Raw genomic sequence first — 21,333 nt, forward strand, 5'->3', positions numbered from 1 at the left:
ATACAAAAAATTAGTCAGGTATGGTGGCACATGCCTGCAGTTCCAGCTGCTCAGGAGGCTGAGGTGAGAGAGCTGCCTGAGCCCGGAGGTTAAGGTTGCAATCGTGCCCCTGTACTCCAGCCTGGGCAACAGAGTGAGACCCTGTTTCAAATAAATAAATAACTAAAATTTAAAAATGAGAGGTTTTATATTTTGGTCAGTTTATAATTGTTATAAACTCAAGAGTTAATTAAAAAATGAGACATTTTATATTTTGGTCAGTTTATAATTGTTGTAAACTCAAGAGTTAATTGATACAAAGCTATCCTACCATTGATGTTTTATTTTTTGAAAGATATTTGAAAAAGCCCCTGTTTTTCTTCTTAGATTATCACTAACCCTTAATTTAGTAGGTTATTTCAGTGCATTTGTAGGTTGTCTTTTTTAAAAACTTGAAACAAAAGAATTGTAACTTAAACATCTCTGATTATTGGCTATGCCTGCAGCTATATCAAAATTCAAATGTTTCACTGGCATATTCTCAAATAGTACTGTATGCATCAGAAGCCCGGTTTCAGAGAGTGAGGGACTGTATTCCTCAGAATACTACACAGCACAAGCACACAGTTTAGAATTCTGGAACTCACAAATTTTCTAGTATTTTATCACTATGAAGGAAAACATCCTGTATGAAATGACAAGAAAAGCTGTGACAATAAACTAGTGACTACCCAGAAGATTATAATAATACTTTCAAAATTGAATTTTAAAGAGGTAAACTTAGGAAAACACAACTGATTTTTATTAAAGATCATTTAGATAAACTTTACTTATTCTAACCATACTTAAAAGCAATAAAACTTTTTGACGATAAATCCACTATCATGGAATCTATAATTCTGTAAAAAATGTGACATAGATAGGTTTGCCTGGTCCACAAAACTATGTGGGATGATAGTCATTACCATACACATTAAGACCCTTTACTGCTCCTGGCATGTGTATGCTGCTACATACAAATGTAGCTATTTGTATAGGTTCATTAAGAATATGTCCTCCCAGTCGGACACAGTGGCTCACTCCTGTAACTCCAGTACTTTGGGAGGTGGGGCAGGTGGATCGCTTGAGCTCAGGAGTTTCAGAACAGCTTGGACAACATGATGAAACCCTGTCTCTACAAAAAACAGCTGGGCATGGGGGTTTGTGCCTGTGCTCCTAGGTACTCTGGAGGCTGAGGTAGAAGGATGGCTTGAGCTTTGGAGGTAGAGGTTGTAGTGAGCCAAACTGGTGCCACTGCACTCCAGCCTGGATGACAGAGCAAGACCCTATCTCAAAAACAAACAAACAAAAAAGAATAGAATATATCCACCTTCCCTACTCGTACATAATTGAATAAACCTTTTTTTTTTTTTAAGACGGAGTCTCACTCTGTCACCCAGGCTGCAGTACAGTGGCGTGATCTCAGCCCACTGCAACCTCTGCCTCCCAGGTTCAAGTGATTCTCGTGTCTCAGCCTCCCAAGTATCTAGGATTACAGGCACGTAGCAACACATTCAGTTAATTTTTGTATTTTTAGTAGAGATGGGATTTCACCGTGTTGACCAGGCTGGTCTTGAACTCCCGACCTCAGGTTATCTTCTTGCCTCAGCCTCCCAAAGTGCTGGGATTACAGGCATGAGCCACCATGCCTGGTCATGAATCAACCTAATTTCTAACATGCTGTTCCCAAAGTGTCACATTTAGAGATAAATTTAGTTTGACATTGCATTCTTGGGATTAAATCCCCTTTCCATGAAATTTTTGCATTTGCATTCTTGGGATTAAATCCCCTATGTATAAAATCCTATTTAGGTACTAATGTTACACTTCATAAATGTTAGAAATGCACAGAATACCTCCCCTCCCCCGGATACTTGTCTGGTATCTACTCTGTGACCAACAGAACCTCAATTTTTTAGGCAGTAAGGAATACAACTTTCTAGTAGGACAAGAATCTGACCGGGAAAAAGCGTCCTCAAGAAAATAGGGATACCACAGTTACAAGTACCAGAGGCAAAATCTAATAGCAATAAGTTAGATACTCTCTGAGTTCTGGCCTTGGAGTAGACAAGCTGAGAGAAAAGTACTATAAAAAGTATTTCTAGTGTGAAAGAAGTAATAATAAAAAAACATAACTTCAAGGATTTTACAAAGCTTCCACAAAGATGTTAACTCATTGGCCTTACTGGTTGTGCAATATCATATGGCAGTGTATGAGCTGATCACACAACAAGATCCTTTAAGTGGATTACTAAACACTTCTTGCGGTGCCTTTTAAAAGAAAGCATGCAAAGTAGAACAGAACACAGAAATAAAGAAGCCCAGGTCCATAAACAATATAAAGTAGATAACGATGAAACTATGTTAGTTTAGGTTATGCTTTGAAATCTGCCCTGGCATAGAAAACCAGTTCAAAGTATTATCCACGTTTATATAAACAGTGCTTGTAATTGACTCTGGATATAATGTATAACTAAAGAAACCTAAAAAGTTAATGAGTAGGTAACAAATTCAACGACCCTAATGCAAAAATGGAATGAGATGGATAGACTTTTCCTTGACTAAGACAGACCTGCAAAGACTAAGTTGAGTGACTATTAAAAAAAAAAAGTTTCAAACTTGATCACGAACAGAATCTACTTGCAAATCAGAACTGACAATCTCCTTCTATGAAAAAACAAACATTCCTAATGAAACGATTAAGCAATTTTCTCATGAAGTTTAATAGGGAAATACTTGTTCTTAGAAACAAGCTACCTAGCCATCCAGTTAATTGTTAGGTGTCAGTGAAGAGTCTAGTGACCTTCAACCCACACTTTTTGTCTAGGTTAACTATATCTGACCATTCACTTTTCTTATCAAATGTCCCTAAGAATGAATTTTTTTTTTTTTTTTAAGGTGCGGTTTCACCATGATGGCCAGGCTGGTCTTGAACTCCTGACCTCAGGTGATCCACCCACCTCGGCCTCCCAAAGTGCTAGGATTACAGGTGTGAGCCACGGCGCCCGGCCAGAATGAATTTTTGAATCCATCTACCAGAAGCATTTTACATATAAGACAAATAAAACTTTAAAACATGCCCATAAATTATTTGTCCAAAAGGTTTTTCTAACAGTTTAGTAGTTACTCATTTCCATCCCCTTAAGAATAATTTTACTTTTGCCCTAATTGCACATTGTCTTCCTCCATCTTACATTTATTCACATATTCATTCAGCAAATATTTATTAAACCTCTGCTTCATGTTGCACACTCTTCTAAATACTGGAAACGACAGTAAAAAATTTAACAGAACAAACACAAACCTAGTGTATTTATGTCATTTGCTTAGTTTTCTTCAAGGTACCACCCTGTACTTTCCTTAAATGAATTTAATTGCTTATTTTTGATTATTTCTTTTCCCTTTTATATTTTTTAATGTATTTTGCCAAACCCATTTCAAATTCTCACTTTAACACCAAGGCACTCTATCCACCACAAAGTCACTTATGTAAGCATCACCTGCATTGTTTTCTATCATGCCATTCAGATCCTCAGATAAAATTTTAAAACACTTAACTCAGATCCAAACCCTGGACATACCTCCAGCTGCTACTTACCCCGCTGATAATCACTTTTTGTCACAGTTATCCACACAGCAGTGCACTAACTAGAAAGTTATGTGTGCTGGACAGTATCTCCGAACTTTACTGATAAGCACATTATAATGAACCTTGCTAATGTCAAGAGAGATAATATGAATTAGCCTGATGATGTTTTGTTAATGAAGTCATTCTCACAGTTACTTAATTCTCTACAGTATTTTCCCAGGAGTTAGATTTATAGGTTATATCTTTCATATTAAAAAGATACTTAAACCAGTTTCTAGTTTTCATAAATCTCTAAGACATTTGAAAGACTAGTTAGCAATTTTTGTTGATTTTGATAAGTTCTTAAAATACATAAGGAGAACTCACAAGATGCATGAGTTTTCATAGTTTTAGTGTATTTAATGACTTTTATCTAGGATTTACATTGATGTTTTAAATCATGTTTCATATGCTTGCTCCTAATTTATAATTATTTATATATTTTTGCCTGCTTTTCAATCACATATAGAAATATTGATATATCTCTTAATATCCCTATTAAGAAGTATGACTTCTAAGTATACTTTCAAATTTCATCATCAGAAACTAAAATAATAGAAAAGACAATGGATATACTCCAAATAGTAGGTAAGAAATGTTACTGTAAATTATGTCATTAAATATTTATAACATGACTATTTCTTAAGCAGCTATGCCCCAAACACTTTGCAAGTGCTGTAGATACAGCAGTATACAAGACAGATATGGTCTCTGTCCTTGTAGCAGTTTTAGTGTAGCTCCAAAAATCAAGCAGAGAATTGAAAAACAAACATATTTCTGGAGGTTTGAGGGAAAAGGAAAAGAATATGATTTAAATAAAAGATGGAGGAGATGAAGGATGAGTTGTTTTGGGGGACGGGAACATGTCAGGGCATGACAGGCTCCAGATGCAGAAAGCAGCCAACATATAAAGGAGACAAGCTCCTCTAGTCCTTGCAGCTGCCATGATAGGCTCATGCTACCTAAAGAAACTGAGCAAGGCATGAAACATGAGAAAGCCACGAATTTCTTCAGAGGCCCTCTCCTGCCCCCAAATCTAATTGTTGTGAACTGAAATCTCATAGCTATAGAACACAGTGTTTCATAATTATAAATAAGTAGGTTGGGCACGGTGGTTCATGCCTATAATCCCAGCACTTTGGGAGGCCAAGGAGGGCAGATAACAATGTCAAGAGATAGAGACCATCCTGGCCAACATGGGGAAACCCCATCTCTACTAAAAATACAAACAAATTAGCTGGGCATGGTAGCATGTGCCTGTAGTTCCAGCGACTTGGGAGGCTGAAGCAGGAGAATCACTTGAACCTGGGAGGCAGAGGTTGTAGTGAGCTGAGATCGCACCACTGCACTGCAGCCTGGCAACAGAGTAAGATTCCATCTCAAAAAAAATCCAAAAATTTACGTATAAGTAGTTTAAAACATATTCTCTAATAGAGACAAACTAATTTATACTTATATACAATTGATCAGTCAAAAGAATTAATGGCTAATGCCACAGCATTCCAGCATAACAGAAATGTATAAAGGATGTTGAATGTCTGAAGTTTGGGGAGGGCTTCCCATCCTGGAAACAAAAGGATGCAGGTAGAGGAGGCTTTGGGAGACAACTTTATGATTTAATAATTTTGCCAGTGTAAAATTGGGACTAAAAGCCTGACATTTTTACATATGAATTTCAGTTGAAGGGTCAATAAAGTAGCCTTTATTTATAGATGCCAAAAAAAGTAATTAATTTCAGAGGATGTGTAAATTAAGGTATTGTATTATATTCATACAAAAATATATAGATACGTTGACTATTTTTCATGTTCTTAAGTTTTATATGGCTCTTTTGTGATTTTAAAAATCATATAGAACCATGTTACACCATGTATTCTCAATTCGGAGGACCATCTTGCCCCTAGCAAAAACTGGTTGATGGGAAGGCGGGGTAACAAAACTTTAAATAATGTGGTCCATGGAAGAGTCACAGTACAAAAACAGATAGAGTATATCTGTGTTTTTACAACTTATCGACAAAAGGTTCACAGACTGAGGTTAATAATCAATAAAAGGTTGAGAAATGAAATTAGCTCCACTATGTTCTCTCTAGCGTTTCCAGCCCTTGGGTAGTTTTTTTGTTTCAGACAAACTAACTTCCTTCTTGTTTTACCTTCACAACCTCTTTAGGTATGGAAAGAGCTTTTATTCTTCTGAGTCCTTAGAATGGTTCTTTAAAGAACATATAGCTCTCCTGAACGACTCAAAATACTCTGGGCATCTGGAACATTTTCAGTTACTTCCCTAAGCTTTAACATATTTTTCTTAAAATTGATTTTTGAATGTTGCCAATTCTTCCTTTTCTTTTCTGAACTCTATTTTTTGAACCCATATCACCTTGTCTCTATCAATTGACATTCGGTTAGATACACCTTAGACTATAGAGCCATATTTTAAAAGAACACCCATCCAATACCGGAAGATGGTCCTAAATTCACTCCTCAAATTTGTGATGATATGTTATACTCCTAAATAGACAGTCTAGGGTTGTTGTTGTTGTTGTTGCTTGTTTTACGCCTGATATTGGAAAAGAGCTTAGTCCTTCTCTATCTTGTAATCATTAGGAATATATTCCTGCCAAACTATGTATTTCAAACAACGCTCTGAGATTACACTCTTGTTCTGTGTTGGCCCTGGAGCAAGTGTCCGAGGCAACATTAGTTTCTCTTTCTGGCCTATCTTGACCCCACAGTTACTTTCCTATTTTAATAGTCCAAGAATGACCAATATCTAACAGGCCTCAGTCATGAAGTATTATAGTTATCCTTAATTTGTTTTACCTCTTCCTTTTATTTTCTACCCCTCATATTTGGGGTGAGAGTGGGTCTTTGTGCTAATTTTCTCTCTGAAGGTCACTTCAGAGAGGCTGGTTGCAGCCTCTACATTGTGCCATGATTAGTTTTACCTTCAGTGGAAGTGGTCTGAAATCCTCCTGCTCATTACTTCAATCTCCTCTCTGAGGTGGCTGTTCCTTCCTCTCAAGTAAATCCTATTCTTAATTAAAGCAATACATTTGGACCATTAGCCATCTAAACTATCAAACTACTCAAATACTGTTGACATGCTCGATATATTTGCAACATAATGAGGTTATTATATCACCATGGAAGCAATTTATTAACGAAACATAGCTATCTTACATGGTACTTAACGCTCAAGGCTTTGTTGAAGAATGATAGCCTTCCAGTAAGTGTAAGACCAGTTAAATTAGTGGCGAAGGCTGGGATTCGCAAGTCTCAAGGTAACAAGGATGGTGCCACTAACAATTTGGATGTCTTTCCTAATTATTGTAAAAATCTCAGAATATCTGATTTGTCTCTCATTCAGGAAATAGAAACCATCCATATATTATCCCAAGCAAATAGTATAAAGAAATATTTTTTAAAATCCCTGGCCTCTAAGAGTTTATAGTCTTTCAAATATATTACCTGGAAAAATAACAATTAAAAAAAATTTAAGAAGCATTAGCGGTGGGGTGGGCGTGGTGGCTCATGCCTATTATCCCAGAACTTTGGGAGGGGTATGTGTTGTCTGAATTATAAGTGAACTGACAAAGGATCTGGAGGAAAACATGCAGGCTTCTGAAGGAGAAGCTTTTAGCTGAGCCTTACAGGAGATGCAAAATTTCAGCTGGTGAAGGCTTGGTCCAGGGTGAGGTGTGTGGTGGGGAGAGACTGGCATTGTCATGGTACCCTGAGTGATATACAAGGCTAAGAGGTTAGGAGAGGCAGAAAACAGGAAAGTAGGTTTGCCAAAACTACAAATTCCAACCCACTGACATATTGTTAGTAAAGTTAAAATAAAAGACTAAGAGCAAAGGAAAAACTACAGAATATGAGTAGATGTTTCTGACTCAAGACAACAAAAAAGGATGTGATTCAAAAGTTAAAGATGCAAAGAACCATATTAGACCTTTGTGTAATTATATAAAGAGTGAATCACTGATAGCAATGACTGATTACTACATGCACGTAAAATATACATGAAGTGAAATACAGCAGAAATTTCTACTAGGGCTAGGATATACTAGTGTTAATCCTTACTGAGCACTGACTAGGTAACAGGAGCTGTCCTTTACATGCACTATTACAAGTAATCCACACAGTGATCCAGCTAGGCAGGCTTTATTAACCCCATTATACAAGAGGAAGCCAGGGTTCAAAGAAGTTAAATAACCTGAGCTCATTTGCACTCCTACTGTGCAGCGGAGTCTGAATTTGATAGCAGCTGTTTCTGGAGGCCATTCTCTTTACCCCATGCCAAACCAGAATGATGTATATTTCAAAAGGAATTCAAGTGGATTCAAGGATACCTCTATGGTAATGTAACCGTCATTAGTTGTAATATGCTTTCATGAGTGATCTGGAACTGGAGATACAGCCAACACTCCATAAATGAGGTATAAAATCTTGGGAGTGTGTTACTGCCCATGAGACCATCATTGGCATGTTAGTGGTAACAGCTGATGGGCAGGAGTAAATTGTCCATAAGGTTAAGCTCTGGATCAGTCATTTAATAGAAATCAGTGGCAAGAAACAGATGGCCTTGATTCAAAAATTGGAATTCTGTTATGTACTAGTTATATGGAAAACCCTGGACAGATGACTTTACAATCTGTTTCCTCATATAGTCATTATAGCAAGTTAACAATAAATTTATACAGAAAAAAAGAATTAGCTTTGGATAATGAAAAAGGTATATCATTAAGACTAAGGAGGCTGATTTCATTCAGGCACTAACTTAGCTGTATAGTCTTTGGCAAGTCAGGAACTCTAAACTTCCCTCTTCTGTAAAATATGGATGGCACCATCTACCTTAGGGGTTTGTTGCAAGAACCTGAAATAATTTCTGTTAGTTATTTAGTATGCAGCTAGACTATGTTATAGGAATGTATCATATTAAATCATTAACATATTTCTTGGAAAAATAAGTATAGTTTCTCCCTCACTTCATTTTAAACTTGGGCTCACGCTATTATAATGTTATAAGTGAATATAACTTAAGAAAATTATAGACTATTTTTTGTTTGTTTGTTTTTTTGAGACGGAGTTTCGCTCTTGTTACCCAGGCTGGAGAGCAATGGTACAATCTCGGCTCACTGCAACCTCCGCCTCCTGGGTTCAAGCAATTATCCTGCCTCAGCCTCCCGAGTAGCTGGGACTACAGGAATGCGCCACCATGCCCAGCTAATTTTTGTACTTTTAGTAGAGACAGGGTTTCACCATGTTGACCAGGATGGTCTCGATCTCTTGACCTTGTGATCCACCCGCCTCGGCCTCCCAAAGTGCTGGGATTATAGGCGTGAGCCACCACGCCCGGCCAGAAAACTATAGACTATTCAAAAATCATAACAATTTGGTAAGAATTGAACACTTGGGAATTAAACATATTTCTAACTTTGTATTGTTTTTAAAAGATAAACTTCATGGAAATAAAGTGCAACATTTTCATTTATCTTACAGTTCCTAATGCATTATTTTCACTAAAAGCATTCCCTTTTAAAAACACATTTCATTAAAGTTCTTACTCAGAAATAATAGATTAGTACTATTAATAAAGGCTTTGATGATTTTATTAATAAGAAAATTGTTAAATATGCTTGGTATCTCTGATACAATTGTTGGGTTGATGAGCCCTGTCTGTGGCCAATCTATTATGTGAACCATGGAAAACACTTATCTTTGCAAAACTGCCCTACATCCCCCTCAAAGGAAACAAACTGACCCCAAGACAGAATTTCAGTTAATCACCTCCAGAGTAAAGCAAATCAGTTATACCCTTGGCCTTCCCTATTTAAGCAAGTCACAAGAAATACAAATATCACAGACTAGAGCTGTATAAATTTAATATATCTTTGTTCACACACTCAACACATTGTTTATGAATCTGAGCAAGTTTTGTGTAGTTCTGATTACGTTTTGGGTTTTCAACAAATTATTTTAACATAAACAGAATGTATACATGTATAAAACTGATTTGACTCTGGCGAATTTGCGGCGTTGTGCTAACCAAGAGGACTACTCCACTTTTACTCCTTTTTCATCTAAATGGCATCTTAATGACCTGCCCACGCTGAAGCCTCATCCACGCTTTGAGAAACCACCACGTACCTGCCCGGAAACGTGACTGTTGGTTAAGGCTACATTTCTCACCTTATCGCGAAAGAAGTATGTGACTTAAATAGGGCTGCGATTTCCTTTACCTATTCCTTCCCTCAAAGGCTGTTTTAAATGGAGGTAATTGAAGCCTCCTCGTGCCAAAAGCCGGGACTCCCACAAAGACGAATTGGTTCTTATTTTTTACTTTAAGGAGGATGGGAACCTGAAAATGTTTCCTAACGTTTGCTGGGTTTTTAGCATGCTTAAGGAATTTGAAACCAAGGGAAGTTTAGCCCTAACACTATGAAATATCCGCATCAGGATGCGGGCTAGGTGTCCAGCTATTGCAAAACTACGGAGGGTGCGAGGTTTGGAAGAAAGTGTTTGGACTCTGCTGTATACCGGGCAGGCGTGGGGGGTTGGGGTGGGGAGGGAATAATTGGCTGAGGGAGAAAAGAAAGGCATTCGCGTCCACAGAACACATCCTAAGGCTCCTGAGTTGCTAACTCCATCCCTAATCATCCCGTTGGTGGGAATCGGCTGGAAAGGGAAAAATCAGCAAGCCTCGGTGTGGGATGAAGGCAGCGGTCTTGGTCTCAATCGCTGGCCTACACACCTGGGTTCTGGGGCCCGCCGGATCGAGCTAAACCCCCTCCCCTCCGGTCCTGCAGGTGAGCACACGGTGCTCTCTCGTTTCTTCCAGAGACCTTCAAAATCCTCTCCCTCCCCAAAAGTCCTAACTTCCAGGGTTCGGAGGTGGCAGCGGTGTGAGAGACCGGAAAGGACAGGCCCCGGGGTCTCAGGGATTTTCGAGGTAGGAAAGAACGACGATCGCCCCGGCCACGGATACATTTTTCTCTCGCAAACCGCCCCCCGCCTCCGTGCCCAGTCCGCAGGACCTGGCGCGGCCGCGCGGTGCTGGGCTCCAGGCTGGGGTCCTCGCGCGGCCGCCGGGGCTGGCGTGGATTGGGTGGGGTGGGGGTTGGCGGGCTCCTGAGCCGCAGCCGCAGATGGTTCTCGGCCCCACAAGCCGGGCGGGCAACCACATTCTGCCTGTCTGAGAGCCGGGAGAAGGCAGGGACGCAAGCAAGCGGGGGCGAGTCCCGGTCCGGCGCGCCCAGAGGACCGAGCGGGTGGCCCTCTGCGGGCTGCCGCTCTCCATCCCTCCGCGGATCCCCCGCCCTTACCTCCGGGCGCGAGGGTGCCGGCTGGAGAAGGTGCTGGGGAGCGACGAGCTGCCCGGGAGTCGGGCTCAGCAGCTGCCAGCGACGGCTGGGTCGCCCGCGGGGCCGCTGCTCATGGCTTGTCGCGCCCGAGCACTGCGGCCGCGGCCACGGCAGCGCCCTCCTCCTCGTCCTCTTCGCGGGCTTCCAGCTGGGACGCAGCTAACGCCCCAGCCCCGCAAGCCCTCCTCCCCTCCGCCTCCCCGGCCGCGGACGGAGCCGCCTCCAGCACCGCCCCACGCGCAGCCGGGCCAGCGGCAGCCAGCGCCGCCCAGCGCCCGGCCCCGGGGTCGCCGCCGCCCTCCGAGCCGGCTCCGCGGTGCCAGCCCCGCTGTGACGCAGGCCGCGGTGCCCGGGAACTTCCTCCCCTGTAGAGACCACCCCGCACCCAGGACCCGCCAGCGAGGGCTGCCGCCAGCCGCCAGGGGCTTTCTCCGAGACCTGGAGAGAAATCCTCTCTCGGCTTCGCGAGGCGGCCACTCCCTGAGAAGCCCACCTGGCGGGCTCTGCGTGGGGGAGGGGGGACTCGGCTGAGTCTACACCACCTCCACCCCTCATCCCTAACAATGCACGGAAAACCACAGGCGGCTGTGCGCGCCGCGTCGGCTCAGCCACCGCGGCTCCTCCCCTGGGTAAGTTAGAGGGGAGCGCCACCACTAAAAATAGCCCTTCTGAGAACTCCTCCGAAGGCCAGGGTCAGGATGAAGGTAACCCCTCCACGTGAGAAGCGAAGGCCTCCTCGGAGAAAGGGTGGGGAGGGGACGGCGGGGTACACTGAGGAAGGTGGAGAAGGAGAAAAGCAAAACCCGGTGTCCTTGGATCATGAAGCCCTTGAGCTCCTTGACAACCGAGTCTCCTTTCAGGCCGGAATCCCCAACTACACCGCCCCTGCAAGACGGGCTAAGCGGCAGATTCCAGGGAGACTCAGTTGGAATGCCCTGCCTACAGCTCCCGCATAAAGGAGTTGACGGTGCACACAAAACCACCTGTTGTTTAACGAGTATGGGGGAGGGGTTTCCCTCATTGATCTGAATCGTGCTTTTCTTCTCCCTATTTTCCCACCCAATTTCAGGATGAAAAAGCAAACTCTGACGTCTTGAAAGCTGGCAGCTTTCTGTATGGAAAACCTCTGCCAGTGAAAAAAAAAATGTGCAGACAAGATTACTAAGTAACACAATATTCTGGGAATGCCTTATCAATACCAGCTATTTGAAGAGCACCCAAAGTCAAACTAGCCCTGGCAGTCTGGAAAAGACAGAGGTATGTGAGTAGAGAAACATAGACAACTAGTCGCTGGCCACTTGGCCTGTTTTCATACTACAAGCCTTCAGAAAGCAGTTGCCGCCTTTTACCATGTTCTATTTCTAAACATAAATGAAAAGGACGTTTGTTCAAAAGATGTTCTCTTGGGCTTTACATTGCTTTCCCCTGCTCACTCAACAAAATCCTACCCTTTTCTCCAATTCCAGTGCTGCTGTTGGATGTCCTTCCCAGAAGACAGCCTTAACCCTCTTAGGCCTTAGGAGCTGAATCTAACACCAGTCTTAATTAATCTAGAACAAGACAAAAATTTAGGTCGGGACATACCTTCTAGTCAGCAGATAGATAAATTCCTAGAGAGTGAGAAAAAGGCAAAGCCTAACTTTAGCAGTTTGCTTAAAATAAATAAATAAAATAAAATTCAAGTACCTTGTAAGTCACCAGGGTAGATGCAGCAATATTCTCTGAAGTAGCTTTACCTTACCTGAGGCAAGTACCAAGGTCACAACCCTCCTGTGGAGGGCCTTATTCTGCAAGAGCTCTCTAATACACTTCTGTGTACCATTGGCACCTGACCACAAGCTTAGGCATCCCTGAAATGCTTCCTTGCTACCCAGTGTCAAGGAACCATTGAACCTTAAACTTTGTACTTAGGTGAGCCAGGATTAAATCTCTGCTCTTCTAGTTTAAACTTAGGAAATGTACTGTTCTTTATCTGCACCCCCATCCCTGTATCATCAGTATAGGTACAGGACTACAGGGTGCTGTGAGAATTAGCTAACATGCTCAAAGCACCCAGAACAGTGCCAGGCACTTTATAAGTACTCAATAAATGAGAGCTACTATTGTACTTACTACTCTTCATTGAAAGCAAAAGTACCAGGAATAGCAAAAGGTTTGGAAATCTGGGATCTGAATCCCCTGCAAGTTGAGTCCACCCCAGGTTGCTTTATTGCAATACTTTTGGCTAATTCTAATAGGATCAGCTGGGTAGTTCTTCAGGTGTAGGTCAGTGATTCACATGTACATTAATGCTTCGAAGATACTAATCTAAAAACTGCTATGCTACACTATTTAATTCAACTTTTCTTATTTTGTAGCATGTAAACCTTAAATCTAGTCATCTCACCTCAGTCTACCTAATTCACATCAACACCCACATGTATCAAGCTCTCTGTAAAGAACGGGGCGAATTAGCAATCAGTCAACTTAAGTGAGGGTCTTAAAGAAGTACAAGGCTTATTCTCTGACTTCAGGGTGTTTATAGTTCATGGGAGAGGGAATCAGGCATACACATGAACCAGAATAAATCATTTTGAACCAAATGTGCTTGAAGTTCAGCACATCTCCAGAAGGGAGAGGGCACTGTAAGTTAGATAAACTGGGTATACAGTCTCTGTCTTGACCTTTCACTTTATCCCCAATCTTTAGGCTACATTTTGACATTCTAGCTGGACTTCCAGAGTGAGTAGTTCCCACACTAAAGACCCTGCATAATTACAAGTTAACCATGTACAGGTTGGTGAAAGGGAGCAGAAGTAGATCTTTCTGGGCTGTGCAGAGTCATGGTAAGGGATTTGGAATGAAATAGGTCTGGGCTTAAATTTTGCTTTGCTAGCTGTGAACTTCAGTTTCCTCATCTGTCTATTGGAATATAGCTACTTTTTAGGGTTGTGGTGAGACTTAGAATATCTGTAACCCCTCTAGTGGGTTGTATGGAAACAACAATTATGTTACATTGTTTTGTTGTTAGCTGCAAAAAAACACAGGCTGGGCTGAGCTGTTCTTTGAAGGCATAATTAATTATTATTATTACTTTTTTCTGAGACAAAGTCTCACTCTGTCACTGCACTCTGAGTGGAGTGCAGTGGCCCGATCTCCACTCACTGCAACATCTGCCTCCTGGGTTCAAGCGACTCTCCAGCCTCAGCCTCCTAAGTAGCTGGGATTATAGGCCCCTGCCACCACACCCAGCTAATTTTTAAAATTTTAAAAATAGAGATGGGTTTTTGCCATGTTAGCCAGGCTGCTCTCAAACTCCTGACCTCAGGTGATCCACCTGCCTTGGCCTTCCAAAGTGCTGGGATTGTAGGCATGAGCCACCAAGCCCAACCTGAAGGCACAATTTAAGTCACTGTCTCTATGAAGCTTCCACAGGTTCTAGGCACCTGTAACTCTTCCTTCCTTGTGTGACCACAGCACTTACCATGGTATGCTCCCATTTGTCTCTTTCCATGCCTCTTCACTACAGAGTCTGGGAGCCTCTCCAAGGCAGAACTGTATCTTAATTCACTTTTATGTCCATTATCAACACCCTGCACACCTGATATTAAATATTGAAAGAATGAGTTTTTAAGTGTTTCAATTTCTTGTACTGGTTCTGACTTTCAATATAAGTCTTATTATACTACAAGCTCTAAAACCTGTACCCTTTAGCTCATAAAGAATTCATACTACCCGGCGCGGTGGCTCAAGCCTGTAATCCCAGCACTTTGGGAGGCCGAGGCGGGTGGATCACGAGGTCAAGAGATCGAGACCATCCTGGTCAACATGGTGAAACCCCGTCTCTACTAAAAATACAAAAAATTAGCTGGGCATGGTGGTGCGTGCCTGTAATCCCAGCTACTCAGGAGGCTGAGGCAGGAGAATTGCCCGAACCCAGGAGGCGGAGGTTGCAGTGAGCTGAGATCGCGCCATTGCACTCCAGCCTGGGAAACATGAGTGAAACTCCGTCTCAAAAAAAAAAAAAAAAAAAAAGAATTCATACTAAATTTATGTATTATGTATATATATCTACTTAAACCTTGATGTTGTCAATGCTGGGATTGTTCTTTCAGACCAACCTGCTATTCTTGTTTTGTTTTACATTTGATTCCAGTTGATCCTGCCTGGTAAGAATGCAAGTAAAATCTACATTCTAAACTAAAACCACCAGCAGGATTTTACACTGCCTTATCTATCCACCCTGTGCACATCTGCTCTGAGCTTTGTGAAAAGAAACTGAGCTAAAGGAAAACATTGATATTTTAAGTTTCAGCTGTTTACACTGTTGCAACCATTAGCACTTTCTGAATTACTGTAATACTTGCAAAATAAATGCTACCTTTAGCAACAGTTTTGAAATCCTTGACTCTATGCATTAAAAATGCTAAGTTGGGGAGAATAAAACCTTCCTTAGAAAATGTCCTTTGTGCAGAAAATTGCCTGAGAGATAATGTTGTCAAATGTGGACTTGACCCTAAAATGGCAGTTGAATTTGTACCAGAGGAGATGGTGGTCTATTGGGGCTAAAAATGGTACCCCTTAAAAGTGAAAGACTAAAAAGCAGCCTCAGAAGCAAAGTCTCTGACTTTCTCCTGCCCTCATGTCTTTCATTCTCTTATTCTCCCTTGAAGCAAGCCATAGAAACTGGATTCCTTCTTCCCTGAAGTGGGGCATATAAACCAGAACCTTTTCCCCAAAACCAGCCTTAAAGCCTAAAAATTTTACTCTAAACTTCTCCTTCCCTTCCTTTTCCCTTTCTTGCTAACTGCTGACTATAAAGAAATTAAGACCCTCATTCCAGGGGGATTCTACCCCATACCTGTGAGGAAGGAATATCATACAGAAAGGCCAAGAAGAATCTGAATAGACAGGCCTTGCTGGGTTTCCCCATTCAGTTTATTAGCACTGGATCATACCCTTTTTGTCTAATCATGTTTTTACACAGCTTTCCATACTTCACTGAACCTAAGCATAAAAACGGGCTGAGAGTAGGTGGCTCATACCTGTAACCTCAGCATTTTGGGAGGCTGAGCTGGAACATCACTTGATCCCAGAAGTTACAGGTTACAGTGAGCTATGATCATGTCATTGCACTCCAGCCTTAGCTACACAGTGAGACCCTGAATGGAAAATAAGATTAAAGGAATAGTTGCCCCTATATCTTTGGGTCTTCATTCGGAAGTCTCCGGAGTCACGTAAAACTATGACCAAATAAATTTGTTGTGCTTTTCTGTTGTTAATTTGCCTTTGTTAGAGGGTGTCAGCTGTTATGATAGGAAAGGATCGCCCGTTTTTGCTCCCTACAGTACCAAGGGCCTAAAAATAGGATTCTATAAAACTTTAAATCAGATTATTCTAAAACCAACCTTATTTATTTTACCACCCTAAAACAGAATTGTTTGGTTCCACTAACTTGTGAAATTTTTTTGGAAATAGTAAAGAAATAACATTTATGAGGTACGCACTATGTGCTAAATGCAGGTTGAATATCTGTTATCCAAAATGCTTGGGACCAGAAGTGTTTTAGATTTGAGATTTTGAATATTTTCACTATACTTAGTTACCACGTGAGCATCCCAAATTTAAAAATCTAAAATGCTTCAATGAGAATTTCCTTTAAGCATCATGTCAGTGTTCAGAAAATTTGGAGCACCTCAGATTTGGGATGCTCAATTTGTACTAGCTTTATATGCATTGTCTCATTTATTCACCATAGTTATCTATTACATAGGCGGTATTGTTTTCTCCTATTGACAGACAAGAAAAACAGAGGCCCATTCTAATCCAGTAGCTAGCCAAAGGTCACATGACCAGTGAGAAGAAGAGTTGGGATTTGGGCGAAGGCAAGTCTAATTTCAGGGTTCTCATGCTTGCTTACTATTTAATCCTATAGGAAAGGGGTATTTATTTTTAAATGGAACCCATCAGCTATTTCAGTAAGGTTAATAATGTACTTTTTCAGTATTTCAAAATTGCATTCTTTTGTGCCTTTTCCACTAGTTCACTTGTATGCCATATGTGCCTTCATGAGTTGGCTTGACAGCTTACTCTAATTGAAAAGCACTTTATGACCGAAAGCAAACTTTTTAATGAAAGATCATAATGTGTCTGTGGCTCTGAGTTAAGGCAACATGAACTATATCAGACAGGGAGTCTTGTTCTTAGAATTATTGTTCAGATGGGCCAAGGATAGATAAGTAACTTTCACATGAGAAATATTATCATATTGTGATATAATAAGGAATATATATTTTGGTGTTTGTCTATGGTTCCTAGCTCACAGCTTCTAAAAGTCTTGTAATTTCCTCAGTGATTAGAGCCATAGGATCATTTTTTATTATGTTTGAATTTTGTTTTTAGTTCCTGAAATAGCTCCAAATAAAGATGAAAATGGTGTTTTTTGTTACTCATAGGAAGTCCCCTTCAACCACACCTGGATTTACGTTAATGAAGCAATTTTTGGAAAGCCCCTAGATAACTGCAGGATGGGAGCTGGTTGCCATGGAAACTTAAACATACGTGTGTGTGTGTGTGTGTGTGTGTGTGTGTGTGTGTGTGTGTCTAGACTAGAGGGTTGGAATTTTTAGCCCTACCTGGACCTTTGACCGTTTGGGAGGGAAGAGGAACTGGAAACTGACTGAATTACCAATGCTAATGATTTAATCAATCAGGCCTATGTAATGATGCTTCCATAGAAACCCAAAAGGATGGAGTTCAGAGACCTTCCAGGTTGATGAACAAGAACACATTTACCTGCTGAAGGGGTGGGTGTACCCGAAAACTCCACTGGTACAGAAGCTTCTATACTCAGGACCCTTCTGGATCTTACCTTATGTATCTCTTCATCTGGCTATTTATTTGTATCCTTTAATATATCCTTTGTAGGGCCGGGCACGGTGGCTCACGCCTATAATCCTAACACTTTGGGAGGCTGAGGTGGGTGGATCACCTGAGGTCAGGAGTTCAAGACCAGCCTGACCATCATGGTGAAACCCTATCTTTAAATTAAATATATATATATATATACATATATACACACACACACATATTTATTTATTTATATTTATATTTATATATATCTTTTGTAATAAACTAGTAATCTAGAAAGTAAACTTTTCCTGAGCTCTGTAGGTTATTCTAGTAAATAATTAAACCTGAGGAAGGGTTGTGGGAACCTTTGATTTGTAGCCAAATTGGACAGAAGTGGTATATATCCTAATATAACCTGTGAACCTGCCACTTATGATTGGCATGTGAAATTGGGGGATGGGGAAGCAGTCTTGTGGGACTGAGCCCTTAGCTCGTGGGATCTAATGCTGTCTTCAGGTAGTATTAGAACTGAGTTAAATTATAGGTCACCCAGTCAGTGTCCATTGGGGAATTGAATTGTTGTGAGGAAAACCCCACACATTTGGTGGCTAACAGTATTGATGTAAGTAGTAGCATATAGGAATGTTTTCCTATACATATATGTAGTATAAGTTTAAAGTAAAAAGTCAGTTTTATATTGTCAGGAGTGACTTTTTTTGCCCCTAAATATTACTGCTATAACTGCTTTACTAAGGAATAGTTGCTTACTTTTATGTATTTGGCACCTGCAGCTACTGTTCTAAAAAGTTTGTGAGTATTCACTTGTTAATTAAATCTACAAATGACTGGCTGTATCCATGAAGTGAGTTACTCTAAAGATAATGGAACACTTAAATGGTCTAGAAATTTGTTATTAAAAATACATTAATATATATCTCCTAAAGAATATGACTGGTTTTTCCCAGGACTCAAATTTTTCAGTCTTTTCCTAACATCGTATTTTATTATGCATAAACAATATGCCATAGAACCTCTCAGATCACAACTTAACATTGAATTGCTTCAAATTTCAGTGGCATCAACCCAGAGAAAGCATCTAATTTTAAGCCTAAGCAATTGTTTCTTTCTTTTGAATAAAAAGCTGTCTTCTCTTTGAGGCATGAAGGTCTATGGCTCAAGAAACCTTATCAGGATAGTGAAATTGAAGATGCTCTTGTTACTCACATAAACATGATTCTCTCTTTGGAAAATTATTGTGGATGGTGCTTAGAAAATGCCATAGCCATGCACACATGCACTCTCCATGAAAGCCACCACCCATCCTCAGGTGTACATTTTTTTTTTTTTTTAGCCTTTCTGGAGTTTATTTCTTAGTTTTCTGAATTCACTCATATTTTTGTCTTTTTAGTAAACAACACTAGTAACAACAAAGCCTGATTTCCCTTCTGAGTATCAGTGACAGTATTAATGGCCACTTTTGCTGTTAGTAAAAAGAACATAAGCTGGAATTGATGAGACCTGGACTCCAGTCATACTTCTTTCATTGACTAACTTTGTGACTTGGGACAAATCTCTTAATATCTTTGCATCCTCAGTCCTCATCTGAAAATGAGGGGATTGGGAGAGATGACTTCTTAGTGCTTGTTTGGTGTGAGACTCTCATACATAGATCTTAAAATTGCACATGTTTATCCTCCTTAGATTTCAGTCAGTAATGGATATTATCACTAGCATTTAATCAAGGAAGCAGGAAGTTATCCATTGCTGCTAGCTGCTATCTACAGGAATTCTGTCTAGAGGCAGGGCAGACCAGTCAGCCAGTGCCTTCATGAAGTACCTTTGTCTTCCACCATCCATTCCCACTGCAAGAGCTGTTCGTCTAGTGAGGCATTTCTAAGCAGCTGTCCAGAGAACTTTACCCCTTGAGATATCCTGAGAGATAGGAATATATGGTCAAATTTGTTTGGGAAGTACTATATCCTTCTTGAAGATTCACAATGCGTGTTAATATGCTTAGGGCTCTGAGAAGTTCTGTATTAAAAATGCTCATTAAACTTTGCTGAACCTAGCACTTCTTTAACTTCATTTGGTCGTGGAACTGTTTCCTTTATCACACCAATCAACATTCTAAAAGGATAAAATTCCTCAGAATAGAATATTTTGTTATTTGTGAGTTAAAAACTGCAAAGCCTTCATAAGACTTTTCTTGTTGGAAAGGGAAGGGAATTGTAGGCTCTACAACTCATTTAATGAATGTCTGTCAAGATAAGCCCTCTTGGTAGATGTTTTCTTCAGCTATTTTCCTTACAAACATCAACCATAATGGAGTGCCTGTCATCTTTAATAGGACAAAGAGCACCCATTCTCATTGGTGATAGTGCAGCTTTGTTCCTCTACACTGAGGACTAGTTCTCTGACTTTACATATTCTTGTTAGCCTCTGGGTTTCATGGCATCTTTTCAGAAATAGCTGAAACTGATATAGAACATGCACACATTCTGAGCACAAGAAAGATGACATAGAATAGTCTATTATTGGTGACCGTTGGAAGACAGTTCTCTGTGGGTCTCTAGTGTTTCTGTATCCTTTCTTCAAAAGTAAATGTTCGAGGATATTTGTACAGTGAACAGCCTTGAAAGATAGAGATAATATCTTTCTCTGGAGCAAAAGATAGACACGTTTACGGTCCAGCATAATAAATATAATGTTTCTCTCCAAAGCAAATGGCAAGCATACTTACTACTCATAAAAGGTTGACATTCCGTAAGCTCAGGATTCCTCTTCTATAACACAATCCACTGTGGATTTAGGTGCATTCTGGCTCTCTTTGCATCTCCCTGTGGGAAGTGGGACGCCAGGAACTGATAGAAAAATGCTGATATTTTGGATACTGCTATTGAAGTGAGTAGTAAACTTTTTTTGTCTCTGACCCAGGAGTTTTCATGTCTTATACCACCATCCAAGAAAGTGTAGCAGGCTAATATTTTAGTTTCCAAGGATAAGAAAATGTCAGAGCCTCCACATTTCTTTACAACTAGCATTTTCCTCTATACTAGGTAGAAATTGATGGGATAACTTGATATTCTTATCTGCTCTCCCTCTCTGAATCATTCTTGGTCTAATGAATATTCTCTCCTGTGAATGCTTTTCTAGGTCTGTTGTGGCATTTATGATAGCTTTCCATCCTTGTTTCTGAGGAAGATTCAATAGAGAGCTATTAGAAGTGATATACTCTGATTATAGAATTTCAAAGAAGAGTCACCATTAATTTAAAGTTCATCATGATGACATTTCATTACAACGGTGAGACAATATTTTATATTCTATTTTGAAAAATTATTTAAAAATCAGTTCTTAGTGAAAAGGAATTATCATGTTACATTAAAGAATGTATGTGTGTATGTGTGTGTGTGTGTGTGTGTGTGTGTGTGTGTGTGTGTGTCTGAGTTAGTTGCATTGATAGCTTCCAAAAGAAAAATAGAGGAAAACTCTA

General features: G+C 40.4%; 1 protein-coding gene across 2 annotated transcripts in view; it reads right to left on the bottom strand.

Annotated features, from left to right (window-relative positions):
- LRRC8C (leucine rich repeat containing 8 VRAC subunit C) overlaps positions 1-21,333 on the bottom strand; it is a 110,327-nt gene that overhangs the window by 82,422 nt on the left and 6,572 nt on the right. Inside the window, exon 1 of one of the 2 annotated variants that reach the window (XM_017498342.2) lies at positions 10,971-11,145. The exons of the other annotated variant lie outside the window; for it this stretch is intronic. The gene's annotated coding sequence lies outside the window, so the exon portion shown is untranslated. Of the gene's footprint in view, positions 1-10,970; positions 11,146-21,333 lie in introns of those variants that run through there. 2 annotated transcript variants of the gene reach the window in all.

The sequence above is a fragment of the Cebus imitator genome, unplaced genomic scaffold (genome assembly GCF_001604975.1).
Source record: "Cebus imitator isolate Cc_AM_T3 unplaced genomic scaffold, Cebus_imitator-1.0 Scaffold240, whole genome shotgun sequence".
Taxonomy (NCBI): Eukaryota; Metazoa; Chordata; class Mammalia; order Primates; family Cebidae; genus Cebus; species Cebus imitator.